Source organism: Carcharodon carcharias, chromosome 1, assembly GCF_017639515.1.
Source record: "Carcharodon carcharias isolate sCarCar2 chromosome 1, sCarCar2.pri, whole genome shotgun sequence".
Classification (NCBI taxonomy): Eukaryota; Metazoa; Chordata; class Chondrichthyes; order Lamniformes; family Lamnidae; genus Carcharodon; species Carcharodon carcharias.
This window is the reverse complement of record NC_054467.1, coordinates 133,010,111-133,035,925: the sequence shown is the minus strand read 5'-3', so window position 1 is coordinate 133,035,925 and position 25,815 is coordinate 133,010,111.

The following is a 25,815-nucleotide window of genomic DNA, read 5'->3' as shown; positions in this document are numbered from 1 at the left end:
TGGGATGTAGGCATTGCTTTGTAAGGCAATCCAGCTTCTTCTTAAAATTTATGTACCCAACGAATCGATTGCTTCATCTGCTCTTATTGATTTGATGTTTTATATTTTGAACTGTAGATATACCTCATGAATTGTTCCCATTAATTCTGTGTTTTATATTCATTCAGTGCTTTAGGTTTTTTTAACTGTAGAAGAATGTAACTGGTTGTGATGTGGTTCCTGTGTACAGAGTTCATCAGGTGGTAGTGACATGGAGTACAGAAGACACCGGGACAAGGGGAGAAGTATCCTGCCCGAAGATACCATCAGTGGGGGTCATATGTTGGACATTTTATTAATAATGACAGGGCATGTCATTGAGTTGATGGCCCAATTTGATTACACCACCAGACACTCTGCCTGCAACAGTCCTCAAACATAATGACTCCCCTAGGGAGTTGTAAATGGATTCCTTTCTGCCTTATCTGAGCTAAGGTGCCCCAAGCAAAGGACATTAATTAATGGTATGCACCAGGACACCCCATGTCACCCCACATTGTGAACATGAAATGACCATATGCCAGGTGGGAGTGAAGAGTGCAGTGAGGTGCCAGAGATAAATCACCAAGGTACCGAAGGCCAATTGGATGGCCCATTGGGGTTTTGCCTTATATGTCAAAGGGGAAAGAGCTGGAATCAGGAAAAGGGTATAAAAGACAGAGCCCAAGAAGACATTGGGACTACATTCAGAAGATAGTGGCCTGGTCAGCCACTGAAGGCGTGCAGAGAAATCGCCCAACAGGCCAACTATCTGAAGACCAAACTTGGGCACGTGGGGTCACCAAGCAGCCGGTACTGTGAGTACACACTGTCGCTTAGTGAATAAATAAAAGTTTTCCACTGAAGTGGAAATTGCAACCGAGACTGGTTTTCTTTTGTTGCTACTCAGAGTTTAGGTTTTGAGCCTTATAGAGTCGTGAGACCCCCCAGTTTAAGAGTCTTACAGTTGGCAAGGCCAGCATTTGTTGCCCATCCCTAAATGCCCTTGAGAGGGTGATGGTGAAACAGCTTCTTGCACCACTGCAGCTCATGTGGCTCAGGTACACTTCCATTGCTGTTAAGAAGGAAATTATGCATCATAAGGCATAGCTTAGTTCACCTACACACTGCCAATATTCTCCAATGCCCATGTCCTTTATCCAGTCATTTGTAAAAGAATTGCGATGTGCCCAAGCTCACCACGTCAATAGGTTAGAAGATTATCCTCTTAAAAAGAAATACTTCCTGGCAGTTTATCCTGATTTTTAGCATTGTCTGACAATCATGACCTGTTTCAAATACCCTGTTCAAACCTACTACATCTAATCATTTCAGAGTTTTAAAGACATCAATTTCATTACCACTGAACCTATTAGAATATTTTTAAAGTGCACATTGAGGTTGTGCATGTGTATTATGTGGTATATGGTATTGCTAAGATCAAAGATGTACTTGTACATGAGCTCAGTTGACTCCAAAGTTAAGGTAGGAACCATGCTACATAACTACATCCCTTACTTTATTTAGAACAGGATGCAATCTGCTTCCAACAAGGGACCATAATCAACAGTATAATCTGCTTAACATTAATAAGACATGGAAGATGTTACACGTCCAGTTTACATCAGAAACTGGATCTCATTTTGGATTTCTTGACCCGAGGAGAATTTGATTTCCCTGGAATATTCACTCACCTCGGCCCTGAGTTTGGACATACTGTGGACAGTGCCAACCTTCTTGTCTGGCACATATGGTCTTGCATGTCAGTTAGACTAGGCAAGCTGAAGGGATTTGAACCAGTCTGTTTGCCACAATCAAATCTGAATATATTTGTTTTGCAGCCTTTTTTAAACTGCTGAGAGTTTTTATATTAATGTAAATTAATTTGCATCACCTTGTGCCTAATGATTCAACACCCTTCTGCATTTGGAAGAGAATAGACATTGCAACTCAAATGTAAACAGAGCTATGGATGGAATACAGACCAGATGGGCGAAGTATTAAATTAGGGAGCTCAGTACATCTTATGTTTTCAATCAAGCATTTTAGCAATTTGCTCTTAGTTCTCAGTTTGTACAATGGTGATGATTGAATTATTTATGTGAAAGGATGAGTAAACCCAATACTCAATCAGAGGACTGGCAGCTCAGCAGCCTTCGCAGCAGCACCGGGAATGGTGACCACTGCCGGGGCTGCACCTGGAGAACAAGGTCATGCACCCTTTCAACCATGTAAGTGAGGTCTGGGGGCATCAGAACCAGTGAAGCAGGCCTGGCAAGGGGAATAAGAGAGAGGTCATTTAAGGCAAGTGCCAACAAGGCCACAGGGCCAGCCATTGCCATCGATGGAATGGGGTTGCGGAACTTCACGGAACATAGTGTGCCCAAAAAGGAGGGATCCTCCTGAAGCCTGCTGGGAGGCCTCCAGGGTCTCCCAATGTGACAGAGGATCCCCATACCCCCACCACTGGTAAGATTGCAATGGAGGTGGGAAAGGCCCTCAATTGGCCACTTAAGTGGCTCAATTGGGCCGTAGGTGAGAGGACTGTCCTCCACTTTCCCGTAAAATGGCATGGCAGTGGGAGGATGTTGGCCATCACCCAATATCTTCCCATGCCAGCAGATACATGGGAAGACCACCACCTAGAAGTACCCCTCCAAGTCACTCATCATCCTGACTTGGAAATATATCACCGTTCCTTCACTGTCACTGGGTCAAGATCCTGGAACTCTCTCCCTAGCAGCACAATGGGAGTACCTACAAATGGAATGCAGGGGTTCAAGAAGGCAGCTTACAATCATCTTCTCAAAAGCAATTAGGGATGGGCAATAAATGTTGGCCTTGTCTGTGACATTCATATCCCATGAAAGAATTAAAATAAATTACTAAATGTATGAGGGCAAGGTGGAATGAATGTTAGGCATGAGTCCTGATTGCTGATGGCTGAATAATATGACTGTGATGCATTGATCAGTATGAGAGGTTGGTGGTACAGTGGGTTGGTCATGTCATGTGACATTGCATTCGCTGACCTTGACCACCCATGTGAGCTTATTGAACTTCTTGCGGCACTGCTGCCAGGTCCTTGGGACCAGACACCAGGCCACCTGTTGCTCCTAAATACTACTAAGGGTTTGCATTGAAGGCCTCCTGTCTCCCTCCAAAAACATTAGTGGGATTTTTTTAGCCCCTTGGAGGCAGGTATGGAGGTGGAGAGGCTGGAAAATTTTGAAAAAATGTGCTGGGCCATTTGACAGACATGTTCCCACTTCTTGCTGCTCTTTCCAGGGTGGACCAGAGTAAATGTCAGCAACTCATATGTCTGCACTACAAAGCCAATTAAACATGTTGAGGGTGTAATTATCAGCAATTATCAAGGTAATTTTGCCAGTGTCACACAGGGTCTCATGATTGTCTTCAACCCAGCAACTCACAGGAGGCAGCTGCACAGCGGGAGATCGGAGCTACATTAGATTTTAATGTTTAATGGCAGGAAATGGCCATGATGTTTTCCCGTGTCAGAAGCTTGCCATTGAGTAAGGATTTCCTGGAGATGGATGTCTCCGATATTGCTGGGAGTGATGCAATTGCAGCCGCCCTCCTGGTAAAGATGCATACTCCATTACATCCCTGTGGGTACTGCTGCTTGGGCCTTAGTAGCACTAACACTGGTGTCACAGTTAGGGCTGCCGGCCTCCCTTACAGTGGGCCAAGATGTATCCATCTCCTGCATCCTAAACCCTCCTGCCCCTATTTGAACAGGGAATGTGGATGCAGCCTGCTAATTGGCTATGTTTGTTAAAAATTTACCAGAAGGCATGCTGCTTCATTAACCAGGGGCAGGACTTGGAAATCAGCCTGATGTCAGATTCATAATGCTCCTGGCAATACTTAGTGCATTGTCTCTCTGCTCCTTTTCCCCTCTTACAAATGTTTCCAGTGCTGCATTGGTATACCTAGGAGCCCTGTCTCTTCTCTGATGCTCTACTTAGTGTGCTTCTCCTTGTAGCTATTCCCCAAACCAGCAGCTTCTATTTAATGAGTGCAGCTCCCCTTTAAGAGGGAAAGGTTGTCTTTTAACGGTGCATGGCTGTTGAAACACACGCTAGCCACACATGAAGCTTTGATCCCTGTTGAGTGTACAGGCATCCCGCATTGTGTAAAGCATTGGCTGCACACTGAAATCATTCAAATGAGGAGGCAGCACAAAGTGTGCATGCTGCCTGCCTCAATGGGACCGAGCTCTGGGTAACCCCTGCAATGGAAAATATGGATTTGAATTTTTCCTCCAGTGGTCTTTTTTCTTTGAGGGTTAAAAGCATACAAATAATTCTTTCTCACAATATATGGATGGTTTTGCAACTTCTATCTTCAAAATGAAAGCACTTTAATGGTATTTAATTTAGAAATGATCCAAAAGGGATTGAGCATTGAATCCTTTTGAATTTTTCAGATGTATCTCAATGTACAACGGATTGATCATGAAGATAAGCTCCAAAAAGTGTTATACGCTGTCATGGTAACTTTTTACGAAGGTCTACATTAAATTAAGTAAAACTGCATTATGTTTCTCATTGGCAACCTGAAAAGTATTTTGAGGTCACTGAAATAATTCCAAAGTTAAGGTAATATTTTCTGTAGTGCAGAAGCAGATATGAAACATAGAATGAGCAGGAATAATTTAACTTGATTCGTCCACTGAAATGCACCATTAACCTCTTTATGAACATTGTTTGCACTGTTTAGTCCACTGAGAGACAGTTCTGCAATTTTTTTCTCTGGCACTAAAAATTAATCAAGTAAAACTCAAAAACTTTTGTCACTTGATAGCTCCTTCATTCGCAGCTAATGAACTTCTATGGCTGACATATGTGCTGGATTTTGCCGTGGACTTTGTGACCCCAATGCCAGCGCCAAATGAGGGCCTCAAGCCCGCAGCAAGGCTGACTCAGTAATCTTCTGGGAGGAGGTCTCCTAATTAGCAGTCTCTGCATCTACTGCCCTGTTAAGAACTTTGGGCAGGTTTTCAATGCTGCTGATCCAATCAAAGGGCCGAGCAGCTCTGGAGCCTTGGCATCTGCAACCAGAGAAGTAGGTACTGCTGAGGCAGGTCAAGGACTGTGAGGGGGCTCAATATGCAGGGGTCTGTATTGGCCTGGTCAGCTGTGCAGAAATTAACAAGATTAAAGCTGACATGTCCACTGGAATGGAGCAGATACCCATCTGGACCCCGCGCCCCCCCCCACCAGCCTTGGAAAATTGAGCCCATTATAACCCTAGCAATATAGGATATTTGTGCTGCTCAACCAATTCCCTGACTGAAACCAGTACAAGTTTAGTTTTGTAGCTCCACCCAATTTGTTGTCCTTGGTGATCGCAATTTTATTGGATTTAAGCCTGTTTTCACACCACAGTAAATTAAGCTGTAAAGTACTGGCAAGGTGATCTAGCATTGATGTGATATATGGCCCTCACATGACTTACACTCGATACTATTACCCACCACACAACACATGCCATACCCCTACCCAAAGTGTTATAGGGTACAAAATTCATTTGATATGCAGAAATTGGAAATTACTTTTGAGAATTTTCTTTCAACTGTAATTAGCTCCCAGTACCTTATGACTATCAATGGGGAGGCAGTGGTGTAGTGGCAATATCACTGGACTAGTAATCCACAAGCCCAGGCTAATGTGCTGGGGACATGAGTTCAAATCTCATGATGGCACTTGTTCAATTAATAAATCTGGAATATAAAGCTAGTCTCACTAATGCTAACCATGAAACTATCATCAGTTGCTGTAAAAACTAATCTGGTATGCTAATGCCCTTTAGGGAAGGAAATCTGCCTTTCTTACCTGGTTTAGCTTGCAACCACAGAAATGTGGTTGACTTCTAACTGCTTTCTGAGATGGCCTAGTAAGTGACCCAGACCAATGGCAATCAGGGATAGGCAACAACTTCTGGCCTTGCCAGAGATGTCCATTTCCCATAGTTGAATAAAGGGAAAAAAAAAGTGACTTCTGTTTTCAGCTTTATGAAGTGGTACATACTGGTCTGAGGGAAGCTAAATGAGGTCACTGGTTCATCATTGAGTTCACTACATTGCAACCTGATTGATTTAGCAGTAAGTCTTGACCTAAGCACAGTATAAGATGAGACCAATGACTGTGGAATAACTATATTGATGCCAAGTGACATGAGATCAGATGGGGTTGCAATGGGTCAGCTCATTTCAAACATTGTGAAGCCCCTGTGGTGTGTATGCCATTTTGTTTGTAGATGCTCTCTCAATCAATTCTTACCAGTTTTGTGATTCCATAGCTGCCTTATATAACTGCAAGCTCCATTTTGTTTAGTTGCAACTTTGATGTCAGTTAATTTTAGTGACTTTGACAAAGCGTTTACACTCAAAGTTAAAATGTTGTTTGGCGACCTTTTTTTCACAACTAGTAGAACTGATTTTCAGCCATGGATAACATGAAAGATAGTCCACTGGGTTGAGCTTGGCTGCCTGATACTGAACACGGAACTCATGATGGCTAACACCGCAGATTGTTGAACAAGCTTACTACAAGCTTATGATCACTTCAGACTCATTTTCAAGATGAAACTGCAAGATACCCCATGTGATTGAGAGCATGTCTCCCTCTTTTTGCAAATACTGTTGCTCAGAGGCATTAGTGATCTACTTGCCATCACAACAATTAATTGCCTGTCTTGTCTTCCTGCATGAGAACTGCACCCACTGCTGGGTGGATTTCTCAGGGACGAAATAGGCACTTGGTCAACTTTCTGACAACCATTGTTTGATAGAATGGACAGCCTATTTGTGCAATTTAGTGCACTTCCACTTGGCGGGCTCTTTTGTCAGATCCTTAAGGAGTGCAGAAAGTGTAACAAAGTCAAGAATTAAATGACTACAGTGCATGATGAGCCCAAGCAGACTCTGAACTTTCTGCACAACGTTGAATTTGCAGTATTTGCAATGGCTTGAACTTTCCATGGGTCAGGTGATACTCCTTTATCCCAGAACACATGACCCCAGAATTCAAGATTGTTTCATTGAACAGGCACTTATCTTTGTTCAAGGTAAAATTACATTCTCTAAAATATTGAAGGCATGCAAGCAGGTTTGTCTCAGTGTGAATGCGGATGAGAATGTCGTCACTGATATTCAGCACGCCCTCTTGTCCTTGAAAGGCAGACTGAATCATATGCTGAAATACCTCAGATGCTGAGCTGACTCCAAACTGAGCTTTATAAATTGAAAAGCCCAATATGAGTAGAGAATACTGTAAGACACCTTGGGTTACCTGCCAGCTCAGTTTGATGGTAGATTGCGTTGAGGTCAAGTTTAGCATCATTCGCTTTCTTTATAAAATCATCAGTTGTCCGCATCAAGTGTCTTCCTTGTACCATTGCATGTTTGGCAACCACACATTAAAGCACATTTTGATTTTGTTCTCCCTCTTGGGTTTCTTGACAACTTGTATGGGTGAGACCAAAGGGTGGGCGCAACATCAACTTTCTCAATGATATCAAGGTCAAGTAAATTAAGTTCCTTCACTATCTGCTTCTAACATGAAATGGTATTTGTCTATTTTGATATGTGACTGGAGGTACATTAGGGTCTACATGCAGCTTGCAGGTAACACCTTTCAGCTTGCCAATACCAGTGAAGCAATCAGCATGCAATTCAGGAATATTGTTGGTGCATGTAAGAACTACGCATGTGACTCCAACCACATGCAGATCTGTTGTGTGTGGAAGCTAGTAAGTGTGTCACATTCTCCAGATATGATGTAGAATACAGCACTCATTCTGGCGTCGTTGAATGAGACTGGCATTTTCTTCTATTCATTCACGGGATGTGGGCTTCATTGGCTAGGTCAGTTTTTATTGCCCATCCCTAGTTGCCCTTGAGAAGGTGTCTTCTTGAACTACTGCAGTCCATGTGGTGTAGGTACACCCACAGTGCTGTTAGGGAGGGAGTTCCAGGATTTTGACCCAGCGACAGTAAAGGAACAGCAATATATTTCCAAGTCAGGATGGTGAGTGGCTTGGATGGCAACTTCCAGGTGGTGGTGTTCACATCAATCTGCTGCCCTTGTCCTTCTAGGTGGTAGCGTTGTGGCTTTGGAAGGTGCTGTCTAAGGAGCCTTGGTGAATTCCTGCAGTGCATCTTGTACATGGTACACACTGCTGCTACTGTGTGTCAGTGGTGCAGGGAGTGAATGTTTGTGGATGTGGTACCAATCAAGCAGACTGCTTTGTCCTGGAAGGTATCCAGCTTCTTGAGTGTTGCTGGAGCTGCACTCATCCAGGCAAGTGGGGAGTATTCCATCACACTTCTGACTTGTGCCTTGTAGATAGTGGACAGGTTCTGGGGAGTCAGGAGGTGAGTTATTCATCGCATGATTCTTAACCTCTGACCTGCTCTTGTAGCCACAGTAATTACATGGTTAGTCCAGTTCAGTTTCTGGTCAATGGTAACCCCCAGGATGTTGATAGTAGGGGATTCAGTGATGCCATTGAATGACAAGGGGCGATTGTTCAATTCTCTATTGTTGGAGATAATCATTGCCTGACACTTGTGTGGCATGAATGTTACTTGCCACTTGTCAGCCCAAGCCTGGATATTATCCAGGACTTGCTGTATTTGGACATGGACTGCTTCTGTAGATGAGGAGTCACAAATGGTGCTGAACATTGTGCAATCATCAGTGAACATTCCCACTTCTGACCTTATGATGGAAGGAAGGTCATTGATGAAGCAGCTGAAGATGGTTAGGCCAAAGACATTACCCTGAGCGGCTTCTGCAGTGATGCCCTGGAGCTGAGATAACTGACCTCCAACAATCACAACCATCTTCCTTTGTTCTAGTTATGACTCCAACCAGCAGAAAGTTTTCCCCCTGATTCCCACTGACTCCAGTTTTGCTAGGCCTCCTTGATGCCACACTCGGTCAAATGCTGCCTTCATATCAAGGACACTCACTCTCACCTCACCTCGGGAGTTCAGCTCTTTATTTCAATTTTTGAAACAAGGCTGTAATAAAGTCAAGAGCTGAGTGGCCCTGGTGGAACCCAAACTGGGCATCAGTGAGCAGGTTATTGCTGAACAAGTGCCGCTTGATAGCACTGTTGATGACCCTTCCATTATTTACTGATAATCGAAAGTAGACTGATGGGGCGGCAATTGGCCCGATTGGATTTGTCCTGCTTTTTGTGTACAGGACACACCTGGGCAACTTTCAACATAGCCGGGTAGATGCCAATGTTGTAGCCGTACTGGAACAGCTTGCCTAGGGGTGCGGCAAGTTCTGGAGCACAAGTCTTCAGAACTATTGCCAGAATGCCTTCAGGGCCCATAGCCTTTGCAGTACCCAATGCCTTCAGCCATTTCTTGATATCACGTGGCATTTGTGATGCTGGGGACCTCAGAGGAGGCCGAGATGGATCATCCACTCGGCACTACTGGCTGAAGATTGTTGCGAATGCTTCAGCCTTATCTTTTGCACTGATGTGCTGGGCTCCTCCATCATCGAGAATGGGGATATTTGAGGAGCCACCTCCTCCAGTGAGTTGTTTAATTATCCATCACCATTCACGACTGGATGTGGCAGGACTGCAGAGCTTAGATCTAATCCGTTGGTTGTGGGATCACTTAGCCCTGTCTATCACTTGCTGCTTATGCTGTTTGACACACAAGTAGGCCTGTTTTATAGCTTCACCAGGTTGACTCCTCATTTTTAGGTGTGCCTGGTGCTACTCCTGGCATGCCCTCCTGCACTCTTAATTGAACCAGGATTGATCCACTGGCTTGATGGTAATGGTAGAGTTGGGGATATGACGGGCCACGAGGTTACAGATTGTGATAGACTATAATTCTACTGCTGCTGATGGCCCTTAGCACCTCATGGATGCCCAGTCTTAAGTTGCTAGCTCTATTCGAAATCTATCCCACTTAGCACGGTTTTAGTGCCACACAACACGATGGAGGGTATCCTCAATGTGAAGGCAGGACTTCGTCTCCACAATGACTATGCGGTGGTCACTCCTACTGATACTGTCATGGACAAATGCATCTGCAATAGGCAGGTTGGTGAGGATGAGGTCAAGTAGCTTTTCCCTCTTGTTGGTTCCTTTACCATCTGCCGCAACCCCAGTCTAGCAGCTATGTCATTTAGGACTTGGTCAGCTTGGTCAGTAATGATGGTTCTGAGCCACTCTTGGTGATGGACATTGAAGTCTCCCACCCAGGGAACATTCTTCCCCCTTGCCATCCTCAGTGCTTGCCCCCAGTGATGTTCAACATGGAGGAGCACTGATTCATCAGCTGAGGGAGAGCAGTACGTGGTAATCAGCAGGAGGTTTCCTTGCCTATGTTTGACCTGATGTCAAGAGACTTCATGGGGTTCAGAGGCGATGTTGAGGACTCCCAGGGCAACTCCCTCCTGACTGTGTACCACTGTGCTGCCACCTCTGCTGGGTCTGTCCTGCCAGTGGGACAAGGCATACCTGGGGATGGTGATGGTGGAGTCTGGGACATTATCTGAAAGATATGATTCCATGAGGATGACTACGTCAGGCTGTTGGTTGACTAGTCTATGAGACAGTTCTCCCAATTTTGGCACTAGCCCCAGATATTAGTAAGGAGAACTTTGCAGGGTCGACAGGACTGCTATTGCCATTGTTGTTTCCGCTGCCATGATCAATGCTGAGTAGTCCGTCTTGTTTCATTCCTTTTTTGTGTCTTTGTAGCAGTTTGTTACTGAGTGGCTTGCTCAGCCATTTAAGGGAGCGTGTTTAAGAGTCAACCACATTGCTGTGGGTCTGGAGTCACATGTAGGCCAGGCCAGGTAAGGACAACAGATTTCCTTCCCGAAAGGACATTAGTGAACCCCATCATTTTGTTTAGAAACCCCAAGAACTTCCAATGGTTTGTCACTGTTGCAAGGAAAGAATTTTGTATTTCCTGGTTGCAGAGTATGTTGTGATCCTGAAGTTTGCTGAGCTTTTTATCTCTCATGATGTTGACAGATGCTCTTTTATCGATGAGAGCATTTACTGTCATGCAGCCATTCATCACTGCCACACATGGCTGGTGCTGGGAACTGAAGAGTTTTCAAAAGTATATTCATGTTATCCACCTCTATATTGGCTACTTTCTTTCACCCCTTTGGTGTGGTGCATGTTCAGGGCACCCTTCTCGTAGTATTGATCTTAAGAGCTGATTTTGCTGATGAGCGTTAATGCAAGCAAAATGGTTTCCACAAGCTAGCAGCAGGGCATTCTGTCTCATGTGGTTAAGCATCACCACAGTGGAAATATTTCTTGGAGTTATGGTTCTGCTTGTGAAACTGCTATCGTAACTTTGCATGTAGTTCCTTGGCACATGAGCGATGAACACTGTCAGAGGAGTTGAACTTGAAGCATGGTAGTTACATTTGGCATCCTCAACTTCAGTAACTCTGAAAGGAATAGCAGCTTTGCTAGTTCTAGCTAGAGAGGATGGGGGATGAAAAGCTCAGCAAACTTCAGGATCACAACATACTCTGCAAACCAGAGAATACAAAATTCTTCCCTTACAACAGTGACAAACCATTGGAAGTTCCTGGGGTTTCTAAACTGCTAGTCACATTCACATTTTTCTGTCTTTCTTGAGTGCTTTTCTGTATCATTGACTAGGGTCAACATTGAATCATTTATGTTTTGATTTCCTGTTTAATCTGTTCAGCATCACCAAAGTCATATTTGGTTGCAAGTTGCCTGAATCACGTGCAATTTTGGTCAGTTATTCCAGTTTTTCTTAGTTGTGCGTCAAAAGACTATTGTTTCCTCTGGCACTGCTCTTGACTGTGAAATGGGTTGTTTGTGCACATTTTGCTGACTCACCGTTGTCTTGTACAGGCATAAGTGTCTCAAATATTTTCCAGTTCTTCACCTCCGTTGTAGAGAAGTAAGGCCTTTTATTTCTTGTGAGCTATAATTGCAAAACCTGCCATTGCACCTTCGAAACTTCACAGCCACTTCTGCCAATGTGGGAATACAGAAGATGGTTCAGAATGCACGTCAAAGTTTGATAGATTGCCATCTCAATCGGTGATCATGCACTGTTGCTGCACTAAGGAACCAGGAACACATTCCTTTCAAAGAAAAGCTTTTCTGCACCAATCCGAGATTAACTTTGCCAATGTTTGTCAGCCCAACTCTTCAATGATCTTCAATGACTTTGCTGGTATTTATGTTTTTTATGTGTGTGTGCACATGTTGTGTGGTATGGGCCTCCACGGTGTTCATCTCGAGCTGAAGCACCTCATGTTTGTGTCTTTAATAACAGGCTGCAGCCTCAACATGTTCCCTAAACCCCAAATTCAAAATTGAGCTTCCAGAAATTTGACAAACACCTTCTAGACATCTCATACCCAGAAGCAATTTTTCCTATTTGTGGGATTCTCATTATCATTGTAGAGTTTTCAATAAGGACAGACTTGGGACAACACTCTGCTGCTACGACAACCTCCTTCATTGTCTTTTCATGCACTCATGCATTGTACATGCTCCAACATGTTCATATGGCAGCCTGGAACAGACAATAAACTACAACAGGTGGGTGGCCTCTTGTTGTTCCTGCTGTATCTGCTGTAGCCCCCGCCACTGTCTGGGCCTTCCTTCCCTCAGTGATTCTCCTTCTCTTCTGGCTGAGAGGGCCCACAAAGACTGGGTGGTTCAGTCCTTTTCCAAGTGGTCTCTCTCTCCTTTTCCTGTGCCTTATTGGCAGTCCTCCTCCCCCAAAACATTTCCCTTGCTATTCCCTTGGCAGCAGATGCAACTGTCCCTCTGTCTCCCTTGCTGAGCACCGCTGCCCTCACTCCCCAGTGCTGCTGCCAACATCACAGGGCACCCCTACACCCTTCTGTTAATGCTGCCACCTTCACCCTCCTTCTGCTACCGCCGAGCAATGGGCTATGTTCTCCATCCTCCCTTCCACCACACATTGACTTTCAGTACAGCTGCATGGCAGAGGCAGCACTGAAGTCTAACCTCGTTGACACCTCCTTTAGCTAGGCAGGGCTCTGGAGCCTTTTGAAACCCTCAAGAATTCTGGAATTCTGAATTCTGAATGCACTATAAAATTTACATTACTTGCCTTCTAAACAACCTTGATTGGTGTTCAGCTGCATTGTGGTGGAAATTCCTCTCAATTCAGAAAATTCACGACATCAGACTTCAAGCACATCCAGGTCTTGCTGTATGTTTCCAGTGTTTTCTGTTTTTATTTTATGTTAAATTGGTATCATCGGTCCTCGACCCCATCCTTCACAAGGTGCTCAACTGGCATTTCTTCTTAGAATGGTGTCCAAGCAGCGTTTCTGTGATCACCTTTTCACTGCCAGTGCAATGTATTTGGCCTTTCAACATAGCAGTGAAAGCCTCATCGAAAAACTGGACTGCTGCCAGCATGTCACCTTATCAGGCTGTGACTGTACAGCCAAGGTCACTGACAAGAGAACTCATTGAGTGGTCATGATTCTTGTTTCATAACTAAAAATTACAGTGGAAATTGACCTGGTTGCTTCTATGACACAACCATGTCACTTTTTTTATTTTTTACTTTCTTGAACCTTGACAAGCTGCAAAACGGGCATTAAAAGTCATTTAGCTGCCAATGTTCAGCACTTAGGCCCTACTTCCAAAATCGGCAGTACTAACACAAAGGCCCAATGGGGAAAAGTGTGTAAAGTGAAGTTTGAAACACAGAAAACTGGTAACAGATAAGTTAGAAGAGGGTATTTTAAGTTAGAATTCAAGTTAAAACAAAATTCAAAGAGATAGCATGAGAAAATGAGAATAGAACAAAAGGACAGGATAGGAAAAATTGACTCTTTTTACAAATATTAAGGAATGTTTTCATTACAGCACCTGACTTCCTATGGCATCTGGAATACAGGTGTGACATTGAGTCAGTAAATCTTGTTGGCTCTTTAATACAACTGCATAGATGTTTCCCTTGGGCCTGTTGTAAACAGATTTTGAGGCCCGTTAATGATTATTTGATATAAATATTCAAAGTTTTCACAGATTGGCCAGTGCTTGATTCCTCTCTTTGTTATTTCAACTATCTTCTAAAGATTATTTGAAGGGCAGCAAAACCTGCCATAGAAAGCTGGGTTTCTTCTTTTGCATTGTATAGATCTTAGAGTTATAATTCTGGGGAGTATTAAGTATAATGGGCAGGCCGAAGTTTTATGACAATGTTCAAGCCTTTCACCTCTGTGGGCTTCTATGGATCAAACATGGCATCTCAACAGTTCTAAAAAAGCCCTCTCAAAATGTTGAGGCCCTTGGAATTCAAAAAAGGAGAATTAGCAGATAAAAATATTAATTAAGCAAAAGTAGGACTGAGATGCCTGGGTTTTGTGGATAGGATTGCCACGGATCACAGGCTGCATATGGCACACAGGTCATTATTCCCTCATCTCCCCCCACACCACCACCCCAGCACCGCCCCCCCTCCACACACACACACACACACACTCTCTCACCAATGAATAGGGAGGTATATTTATATTTATGGCAATAAAACTATTCCTAACATTCGAGTAAATTTAGCTCTGTAATAATGGGTTTGTTTTAATATTAAAGTATGTGAGCTGAAAACTCAATAGAGAAAATGTGGAATTCAAAGAATTATATTGGGATTTTAATATTTATCAAGTTGTATTGTGCTGGTGTTAAAATATTGTGCAGCATCACTATTAGTATCAATGTAGAGGCTGCTATGAAAGTCTTCTACTCTGCATATTAATTACCATATATACATATAATTACCTTAATTTGGGAAGTGATAGCATTTCACATATGGTCTAAGGGTGATAGGAAGAGGATACATGGTTAAGTTCATTGTAGCTAGTGAAATTTTGACAGACAGAATATATATCCAGGTTTGTTTTCTTGCTGGCTGCTGCAAATGGCATTTTATTTTTTTTTATTGAGCTTGATATAATTAGATGATTATTATTTTGACTGTAATTTGGTGCGAGTTTGCACTGTATTCCTCCAGCAAGTGTTTTTTGTGAGTGACAGCGACTCACCACCACAATTGGCATTTTCATATTTTATGCCATTACTTTGTCAGTGAAGTGCCAAGCTCTGGGTAGCTTATTATTTTTATTTAAAGTGAACAGTGAACTCTATCGAAGTTTAATTAAGAGGAAGGGCTGCCATTGCAAACCCAGCAGAGATGCACCTACAAATACAGGATAGAGAAATGGGAAGGGTAGGAAAATATAAACACAACAAAATCTGTCGTTCAGATGAAAAAAAAGCAGCCAAAGGATACTCTGTATCCATGCAATGACTGAACTTGAGTTGGGGACAACGCTTCAACTTGTAACAATTCATTTCAGTAAAACAACATGCTTTCAGATACCATCTATCAAATTCAAAGGAATTCAGTTTATAATGATACACTTTTAGCAAGCACTAAAATACAGTGCTGTGCTGAGGTTGTTTACTCTGATCACAAATCCTGAAATCTGGCCTTGCATAATGTTCTTTGTTAAACTTCCCCACTTTGTAGATCTTCCTGTAAGTGACACATACTGCTTGTTAAACTAGCAACACAAAATATTGCTGTGGTCAGTACATTTATCTTCTATTATGACAACATAAGCACATAAATCAGAAGTCTAAAATGTTGGCAGTTTAACTGATAATTTTGATGAATTTTTCAGCTTTGGCTTTTATGGATAAAACTGGGGGATTTGGCGATTTGTTTTGCTCTAAGGTTTTTTTGAATTAACTAAACCTCATGTAATTTTCATGTCCACATATAAACATTGAAACATTGCAAGACTTTGTAAGATTGTGAATTTCAAATGATGGACAAAACTTGCAGCATTTTGTGTGTTTATAGAATGAGTAATACCAGACTGACCTCCTATTATCCACCTCACCTGACTTTCCTTTCCATCGACTTCAATTTTAAGAAAAATTGGGCCAAGTGCAGGGTAGGCAGAAAGCCCTAGTATATCTGCTTTTTCAACAAAATGCACACAACTCCAAGGCCTCTTAGATCTACTGCATTGACTAGTATAACAAGCCACCAAATATGTCAGCTGGTCAGCACTGAAACTGGATCATACAATCAACATGCATCTCCCATTGTTGCAATTAAAAAAAAGAGTTAATAGTACTGCAAAAATTGCCACTGCGTGATTCAAGCCTGAGTGGTTATCAAGAATAAGCTTTCATGTACTTTGACTATTTACAGTGTCGTAATACAATCATCTTTGGATTACATTACATGATCGCAAGAAAATGGCAAGCAAGTATTACAACCTAATTCCTAGGCCCACACTGATCAATTCCAGATCAAAAGGCTACTATTAAGATTAAGGACTTGCAACTGTTCCAAGAACTCTAACTTTTGGAAGTAACATATTCTGTTCATAACTGACTCAGATACTTTGGGCTGCATATACTCATATTTAAGCAAGCTGTGATTTTTACATTGGGAAAGCAACCTGGCTCTAATGTAGCCACTTCCAGGTCAAGGACGCAAAAATGGGCAAGATGTGGAAATGGTTCTAATCAATAAAGTTTGCTTAGCATTATAAAAATTAGAGGTAACTTTAAAAATATGTCAAATAACCATATATTTGTTGAATTACAATTTCTTCAACTTCGACATGAGTCATTCAGCAGAGGTACAGACAGGCTGCTCTGATCAATGCTCTGGCTACTGAGATGTTTTTGACCGACAACTTCTGGATTTCAGAGCCCCTGGGATTCCACTAAAGATTGGGCAGGGCAGACTCAGCCAGTGGATGACAAAGCGACATGGAGACTAAGGATTTTGGTGGGAGGGCAATAGGTGAGAAGAAGTGGGACAGCTAGGATTGAAATTCCCACTTCCCTTTCTCAACATAATTTCTCTCCTGGGCTAGTGCCACAGCACTCCTACCACTCTGCTGCAGACCAGCTTGTTGAAGATCAGTGATGTGTTGCAAGGCCATGGATAAGTTGTCATCCTGCTTAAGGTCACAGGCCGGTTGGTATCCAAGTTTGTACAGTGTTATGATCTTGTTCATGACTATCAACATTTGAAGAAGAAATGCGATCAATGCACAATTAACTGACAGAACCATGTCACATGATCTTGCATTTTTAAAACAGAAACAAGCTTTATTGTAGATTGAAAATAATTAAACAAAATAAACATGATTAATTTAACACTATACCTTATAATGACTTATGCTATCTATTTCCCCCCCCATGAATTTGCTAATCTAATTAAATCTTTAAGGTTCATTCGCATTTCCTGGGGCCATCTTAAAAGTTATATCACCACTCTCCAGAATTCGCTCTGATTTCTCTTCAATGCTCCAGCAATTCTCCAAAATACAGGATGCCATGGCAGTCCTTCCATTAGCTTTTGGCTAAGTGACCTTTCAACTTATTTACCAAACTCACGACTCTGGATTCCATAGCTCAAGCACGGGCCTTCCTGTGAAACCTGTGCAGTGACTTAAAATATCAGAAAGTACCCTTGATTTCTAATAGCCCACTGCTATGGTCACAAACTGTAACCAAGCTGATAACTTGCAGAACTCCAACCGCAACAAGGTTAACTGCCTTTTATTTCGGATTGTTGTAGATTTCTTCCCATAACTTCCAGCTAAACAAAACTTCCAGTCGTCTTTTTTCCCCTTTCCAACTTTGTCTTATATTGAATACCAGCTCCCAATCACAGGCTGCATCATAGATGATAGATCTAGCATTTAATCTACCTCAGGAGTATGTCTGGCTTTATCTCTTGATTTCCAAGGAGCTACAAGCTACACAAAACCTAAAGCTGACACAGTGTGTTAGCTGCTTTCCAAAAATCAGTCTTGCTTGCTGGCTATGCCCTAACTGAATTCACAGAGATAACTCAAAACAAAGAATCTCACTAAGCTTCATCCATCTCCTTGGCAATGTGACACATATGGCCTGTTACCAGGTAGAAAAGCAAGTTAACTACCCTTTAATTCCAAAGCTTTCCTTAATTCTGAGAAACCACATGAATAATATCTCTTTTACCAGAATAACTGTAAATGTCAAGCAGGATCTTGTGCTTCCAGTTGGGATCTTGGCTGCCAGCTTGAGAGCTGGCGATACTCCCTCTTTGTATCTTACTGGAAAGGATTGCTGGTCGTGTGTGTCTGTTAGGCAGTTCACAGGCCAGAGATGAGCCTTTCTCCGGGATCAGGACTTCAGGAATAGAGGTCCTAGCTACAAAGCGTTGCTGGCCAAACAGAACCAGCAGCTGTTTTGAATGGCAGTGCCATGGGGGAACTGATGACTGCTGCAGGAATGACAACCACCCAAGGCCCAGGACCCAGGCAACCAGATGAATGATGGCTGGGGTGGTTTTGTGGTAGTGGAAACCAAGGGGACAGTATAGGGGGGGCTGTACAGGACTTGGCAGAAAGGACAGGAGGGTGGCTTTCAGCAGGCCTCCCTCTCCTCCTAACACCAGGTCCTTCGATCAAGTTTTTGAAAGAGGTACCCATGCTGGGAGCCCACAAGCAAACACGCCAGGTTTTGCTTGTCATACACGCCACATGGTGAGCTCCCCACCAGCTGCTGGGTAAATACCAGCAGCAGCGGAATGAGGCCCTTTAATTGGCCATTGATTAGCCACTTCAGCACCTCATTTGGCAGCGGAGTGCAAAGGCTGTCAATGGGTCATGATCTGCATGGACTCATTCATGGTCATGACCTGCATTGTTTCATTTGAGAGCCATGACTGAAGCTCCATTGAGGTGGTCACTCTCTCAATGGCAGACATTCTCACAATTTCCTGGCACTACCAATTCACTGTTGATTTTGTTAGACTCCTTCATTCGCTCCTCTATTGTGCAGAGTGTTCTTGGCTGATGCACCTCTAGCATTTTTTTCTCAATAATGGCATCTGAGATCTCTATCTGAATAGAGGTGGTTGTGGCCTCTGACATGGACTTCCCCCAGCTGCCCTTATCTTCACGGTCAACTTGTTCTCACTACGGGATACCTGAACCACCAGGTGAAAATCTATCTCACTGTCTAAGTGAGCACATTGAAATGTGAGTATCTGTGCTGTACATGGCTGTACATCCCTTCATGGTGCACCTTCAGAATGAACGAGGTCCTCCGAGGAATTTTCCTCATGGATGTCCTGCGATACTTGCTTTATGTGTGAAGGCTCTGCAATTCAAAAAGAAACAAGGTATTTTCGTCAAGGAAATGTCACAATCTTTATAATAACCAAACTCAGCGTTCTGCTGGTTCAATCATTGATGAAACAAAGTTAATATGAGTGAAATTCTGTCACAAGCTATCTATGCTTTCCCTGTTTCTTCATTTCCATCTAAGAGTGCATAAATATGTCACTTATATCCAGGGCATCCTCTGCTGCATCTGTGAGCTGTACTATTATGGTAAGCTACCCCCCAACCATCTTCTTCTCCCTTGTATTTTGAATTCTCTTCGACAAGGAGTGACTGAGTGAAGGTGAAGTATTCACTTGAATGCAGTGCATTCAGTAAGAGTGACAATAAGAGAGTTCCATTGAATAAGGATTGGGGTGAATGTCAACATTCAATGGATAAATGTGGAGATGCTGAAATGCATTGAAAGTGAAGACTGGGCCGATGCTGCCAGACCTGCTGAGTTTTTCCAGGTAATTCTGTTTTTGTTTTTGTTTTGGATTTCCAGCATCCGCAGTTTTTTTTGTTTTTATTACTGCTAGAAGTTGATTGAGTCTGAGGAGTGATGTAATGGAGAACACTTGGCAAGACATTGTGAAGGGGAGGGTAGGCTTAAGTCACAAAAGGAGGTCGAATCAGCAAATGCACTTACTCTGCTTAGATCAATAAATCATTACTTACAAGCATGAACAAGCACAATGTTCCTGTTTCTTAACCTTGCAAATGCCCCCAGCTATGCTTTCTTGATAAGAGCAGCTGGTTTCCTCCTCCAATTTCTGGGGAAAACTATGGGCCTCCGGTTCCTGACCACACCTAGCAGTGACTTCAATGAGTCATGATTATACCTGGTGCATTCCCCTTGTATGTCCACCATTCATCTTGAATTCCTCCAATTTACATTTGTGGACTATCCTTTTGAATATAGCTGAGATTGAATCATGCTGGTGCTCATCATGGTCACTTGGAGGCACTAAAATTGGAAGTCAAAATTAATTGATTCAGTTGAGTTGAGATTGCAGATTTCAACCACTCAGTTGACTTGTGAGTTTTTTTGCCCACATGTCTGTCCTTGGCTTGCTGCATTGTTCCAGTGAAGCCCAAAGCAAACTGGAGGAACAGCACCACCTCATCTTCTGATTTGGCACTTTACAGCCTTCCGGACTGAATATTGAATTCAACAACTTTAGATCTTGAACTCCCTCCTCCATCCCCACCCCCTTTCCATTTCTTCCCCCTCTTTGTTTTTTCCAATAATTTATATAGATTTCTCTTTTCCCACCTATTTCCGTTATTTTTAAGTCTTTTATGCCCTGCTAGTTTTTCCACCCCACACCCACTAGAGCTATACCTTGAGTGCCCTGCCATCCATTCTTAATTAGCACATTTGTTTAGATAATATCACCACCTTCAACACCTCTGTGTTCTTTTGTTCTTTTGTCTGTGACATCTTTTGATTATCTGCTCCTATCACTGCTTGCTTGTCCCTACAACCACACCACCAACCCCCCAACTTCTCTCCCCCCAATCCGCCCACCTTAAACCAGCTTATATTTCATCCCTCTCCTTATATTCGCTCAGTTCTGTGGAAAGGTCATGAGGACTCGAAACATCAACTCTTTTCTTCTCCGCCAATGCTGCCAGACCTGCTGATTTTTTCCAGGTAATTCTGTTTTTGTTTTGGATTTCCAGCATCTGCAGTTTTTTGTTTTCATTAATTGTGATTTTTCCTATTGCACTTCCTTCCCACCGTACACTCTGGCTCCCGACCTCCGCTCCCCTCCACCCTGTTCCTGTATAGAATCCTCATTCAGGTTAATATCAGGGCCTTAGTTTCTAATGTCACCCCTCCCAGGAATATTTGATATTTGATATTTGATATCTTACTTAATGTACAAAACAATGTTTTACCCGCTGGCCGCAATGGCAGCTTTTCACGCCATATACTCCTAAATCCTCCACATTAATTATGCAATCCTGGGAAACATACTGTTTCTATGGCAGGCAGGCTCTCAGTCGCCTGCCACGCCATCACTTCACTGCTTCATCACACCGAGGTCCATATTTAAAGTCCAGCTGCACGCACACCTCTCAATGCTCCTAGCCCAGGACTACTGCATGGAAGACATAGTCCCGAAAAACAAAGAAGACTGCAGCCCCCCGGTTCAATGATGCGTCTCTCGAGTGCCTTTTGGACATATTGGAGGCTCACTGTGGTGTTCTCTACCCCTGCTCTGGCTGCAGGATGGGCAGCAACATCACCAATCTGGTTAGGGAGGTGGTGGCAGCAGCAGTCAGTGCCAACGCTCTGCAAAAGAGGACAGCCAGGCAGTATTGAAAGAGGATGAATGATCTCCACCATTCCTCCAGGGTAAGTCACTCTTCTTATTACTCTCAACCCACACACTCACAAATCCATCATACATCCACGTGACCCTCACTCACTGCCAATTCAAGGGACATCACCATTCTATCTCTCACACACACTTTCATTGTCCCCATCCCATCCATGGGACCACTCACTACCAACACATGCCAGGCATATTTATCATCTGGCCTAGCAGGCATCCTGCTTACATTCTCTTCATTCTATTCATGCTGGTACAAAACAATAGGGAGAGGTTGCAGACCGGTGGAGGAATGTCTGAAATCACGGTCCTCATAGACTTTGAAAACAGAGCCATCCAGCTGGCCGGCGAGGATCTGGACCGTTCCTGTGCTGACGGTGAGGTCGGCAGTGCTTTACCAAGTGAGGATCCAGCAGTGCCACATCTATCGGACAACTATGCTGCGAGTAATGTGTCCTGTTTCACAGGCCACTGCCATGCACTAATTATCTCTCCTTGCTTTTGCAGGCACATCTGGGAAACAGCCAAGAGAATCCATGACCCAGGGTCTCCAATCAATCCTCAAGGGAAGCTCAGAAGAGGAATCCGCTGAAACCCTCCCTGACATCCTGTCACAGCGCTCACCCACACCCTCCACCAGAACAGAGACACACGCCTCGGTGGGACCAAGCTTTAGAGTAGCCTCAAGATCAAAATCTGGTGAGCACGTTACGCTGTCTGATCCACAGCAGACGGCAGCAGGGACTTCCCAGGTATCCGGCAGACAGGGGACTGCTGGAGGCCAGAAATCTGCTGAGACCGAATCAGATGATGAGCCTCTGGATTCAGGCATGTCACAGTTGCTGGAGGTGCAAAGGCAAGCTCCGGAACATCAGGAAGAAATGTCTGCTGCACTCCTCAGATTGCAAGGCACTATGGAGGAATCCATCCGCCTTCAGGCTGAGGTGATAGGGCCAGCATGCCACTGCACTGAGGTCAACTCTGGTAGGATGGCGGCCGCCATGGACACCCTGATCCAGAACGTCATTGCTGCACTGCTGTGTGAGCTGAAATCCATCCCTGCTGCTGCAGTTGGCCTCCAACAGTGTGTACGCAAGAGTGGTGCAGGGCAGCTCAATCTCACTCCAGCTACCCCTTCTACTCAAGGAATCAGCCTGGGGCCCTTGGGCATCTGTAGGGAGGATGATCAGCAGATGTTCCCCAGGGCCATCTGTCCAGGTGACTCCAGGAGTGCCTGGCCCATCCAAATCACCTCTTCCTGTGACCTCAGCAGCTCCAGCTCAACAGGCCTAGGATGGTGCCACTGCCATACAGCAGGACCCTGAAAGCAGGCTGGGACCCTCCAGGCCTCAGCCCTCCAGAGGACACCCACCAAGGTCATCACAGGCAACAAGGTGTAACAGTCAGCAGGCCACCTCTAACTCTGTTGTGGGTGTCTGGGGAGAACCAAGATGTAGCAGCAGGGTTAGGAAAGTTAAGAAGATGTAGTTCAACAGCCTGGGCACGGGTACTAATCACTTGTACATGCTGTTCACAATTGTTAATAAACTCCCAAGAATGTCTCTGCGTATGGCTCCTTGTTCTGATGAGCAATGTTCTTGTCACTCAGACGTGAAACCTTTCTGCACAAGATAAAGACAGGTGTCTCAGTCCAGGGCCTCTTCCATGTGTTTTGTGCAGCCTTCAGACCAAAGTGATTGTCCGGCCTTGCACTCCCTGGACTCATCAGTGATGCCTGCACCTTGATGGCATTGATTCAAGAATGTAGTGGGCAGGCGTGACAGAGTTCTCTCGTTCTCTCTGTGTGCTCTCAGCACCTTTAAGATGGGCCTGGCCTCCATCTCGTCAGCATCAATGACCAGTGATGCTGTGCTCCTGAAGGTCTCAGGTGCTGAAGGCGGACACATCACCAGATGCTTCTAAAGTTTCATGGCTGCGTCTCTATGATATGACCCTGATCACAGAGTGCAAACAAGCTGCCCTCAGCCAGACAGGAGTCAAACGTTCTCAGAGGCTATATGAAGATCTATGGAGTGTCCTCATGGTATGTCATCATCACCCTCCTGCAATCGAGTGACTATTAGGGCCTCCACTGTGTCTCAATGACAGGAGCATTATCACAGAGGGTATGTGCACTGCCATAAGCCAGGCTGAGTCAAATGTTCTTGGATCCCTGGTGTCTCTCCACTGCATGTAATCAACATCCTCCACAAATCTGGCAGCTATGAGGGCCATCTGGCCAGTGCAAGAGCCTCATCCCTGTCATTGTCACCTTCGAGGACCTCCTCACCCTCATCACTGACAACGTCCTCCTCATTGAAAGAGACCTCCAGCTCCTCCTCATCCAGCTCCTCTTCCTGTTGCAGCGCCAGGTTGTAAAGGACGCAGCAGGTGATGATGATATGTAACATCCTATGTGGACCATATTGCAGGGCTCCACCAGACCAGTCCAGGCACTGGAACCTCATTTTTAGCATCCCAATGGTTTGCTCCACCAAGTTGCAAATTGCAGCATGAGCCTCATTATAGCATCTCTCTGCTGCAGTCTGAGGCTGCCTCATCAGCCACATCCTCTGCGGTTAGCCCTTGTCCTCAAGGAGCCATCACTGTAACCTGTGTGGACCCTGGAAGACATCAGGGATCTGTGACTGACTGAGAATGTAGGAATTGTGGACACTCCCTGAAAACCGTGCGCATGACGGCAGGATGCATTTGTGCTGAATGGAAGCTCTTGTGGCTGATATAGTTGGCCCCTTGTTGCGACAGAGATCTAAGTGCCACTTGAGTGCAGTTGATTGCACGCTGCACCTGTGGGAAACCCGAGATCTGGGAAACTGGCTCTCTTGGTCCCAGGCAAAATGCACATTGTTGCCCTCAAGAAAATGTCACCTGTAACCTCATGGATGCCTGTGGATGGCGGCTTGTGATATCCCACGGAGGTAACATGTGGAGCCCTGAAAGGAGCCACTAGCATAGAAATTGAGCACCAAGGTCACTTTCACAGACACTGGCAGTGGATGCCCTCCATGTCCCCATGGTGCCAAATCCGGCAGTAGCTGGCAAATGTGACTGACCAGTTCCTGAAACTTGCGCAGTCTTCAGCAACACTGGTTGTCCGTCATCTGCAAAAATGAAATGTGGCATCAATGGACCCTGGGTCAACTAGGCACTGACCAATGACAGCTCGATGTGTCTCTTCAGCAACGTGTGTGGGAGAACCAGCCGCCCCTTCTTCCTGAGTGTGCTGCTCCTCCCTCTGCACAGCCAGGAGCTTCCATCACTCTCTTCTCCATCATCTCTGCTCTCTGTATGCCACGAGGCATATAGCCAATCCACCAGGCTCCATGTTCCTGATGTACCCATGCACAATGAAAGAGAGAGATACATGGGTTAGCTTGGGTATACTAAGAACCTCTCTTGGTTAAGTCTGAAGGCCCTTAACACATCCAGAAGAGTGCTAGCCACCATTTGGATGGCCAGAGTTTATCACGCTGCATGGCTGCCCGAAAGCTCACCCATCTCCACCTGACTGATTAGTGGCAGCTTTGCCCATTGGACTGCATGCTGTGCTCTCAGCTCAGGCACAGCCATTCTCCTAGCCTGCACTGCAAGGCTGCGCTCTTAGCTTGAACCATCAGGGAGACTGGTCCAAACCGGGATGGTGACATTGCAAGGCGCTGTGCGCACCAGTGACTGCTCCATGGCCAGCTTTCGCAAGGAGATTGTACAATGTGCCCAGTCATCCAACTGTTCTGCAATCCACCAAAATGCTCATTAATTTGCAGTTGGTGCCCAAGGAGTAAAAAGCTCTGGAGCACTTGGTGGCACAGTGATGCCCCTGCATTGCTTGAGTGGACAGGTAAGCTAGAGGCCCGACTCCATTCATGTCAATGTGGCTGTGTCTGAACTGTCTCAGCTGCAGAGGAATGGTCACTTTGTACAAGGGGTGGAATTGTCCTTGCCTGCTGGCATTGGGCATGTTTGGTCGCGTGAGCGGGCAATATGGTGAGAAGGCAAAAAATCGGTTTCAAGACGTAAATTGTTTGCTCAGCCTGTTGATGGCGGGCCGTGATCCCCGCTGTCAGACGTTGGGAACCTAATTGTAAAACATCAGCATATCATTATAAAGGTAGACCGCCGGACTCATCCCCCTCCTGTATCATCCGCCGACATTGGCGGGAAAACATGCCAGTGCAGAACACTGCTCG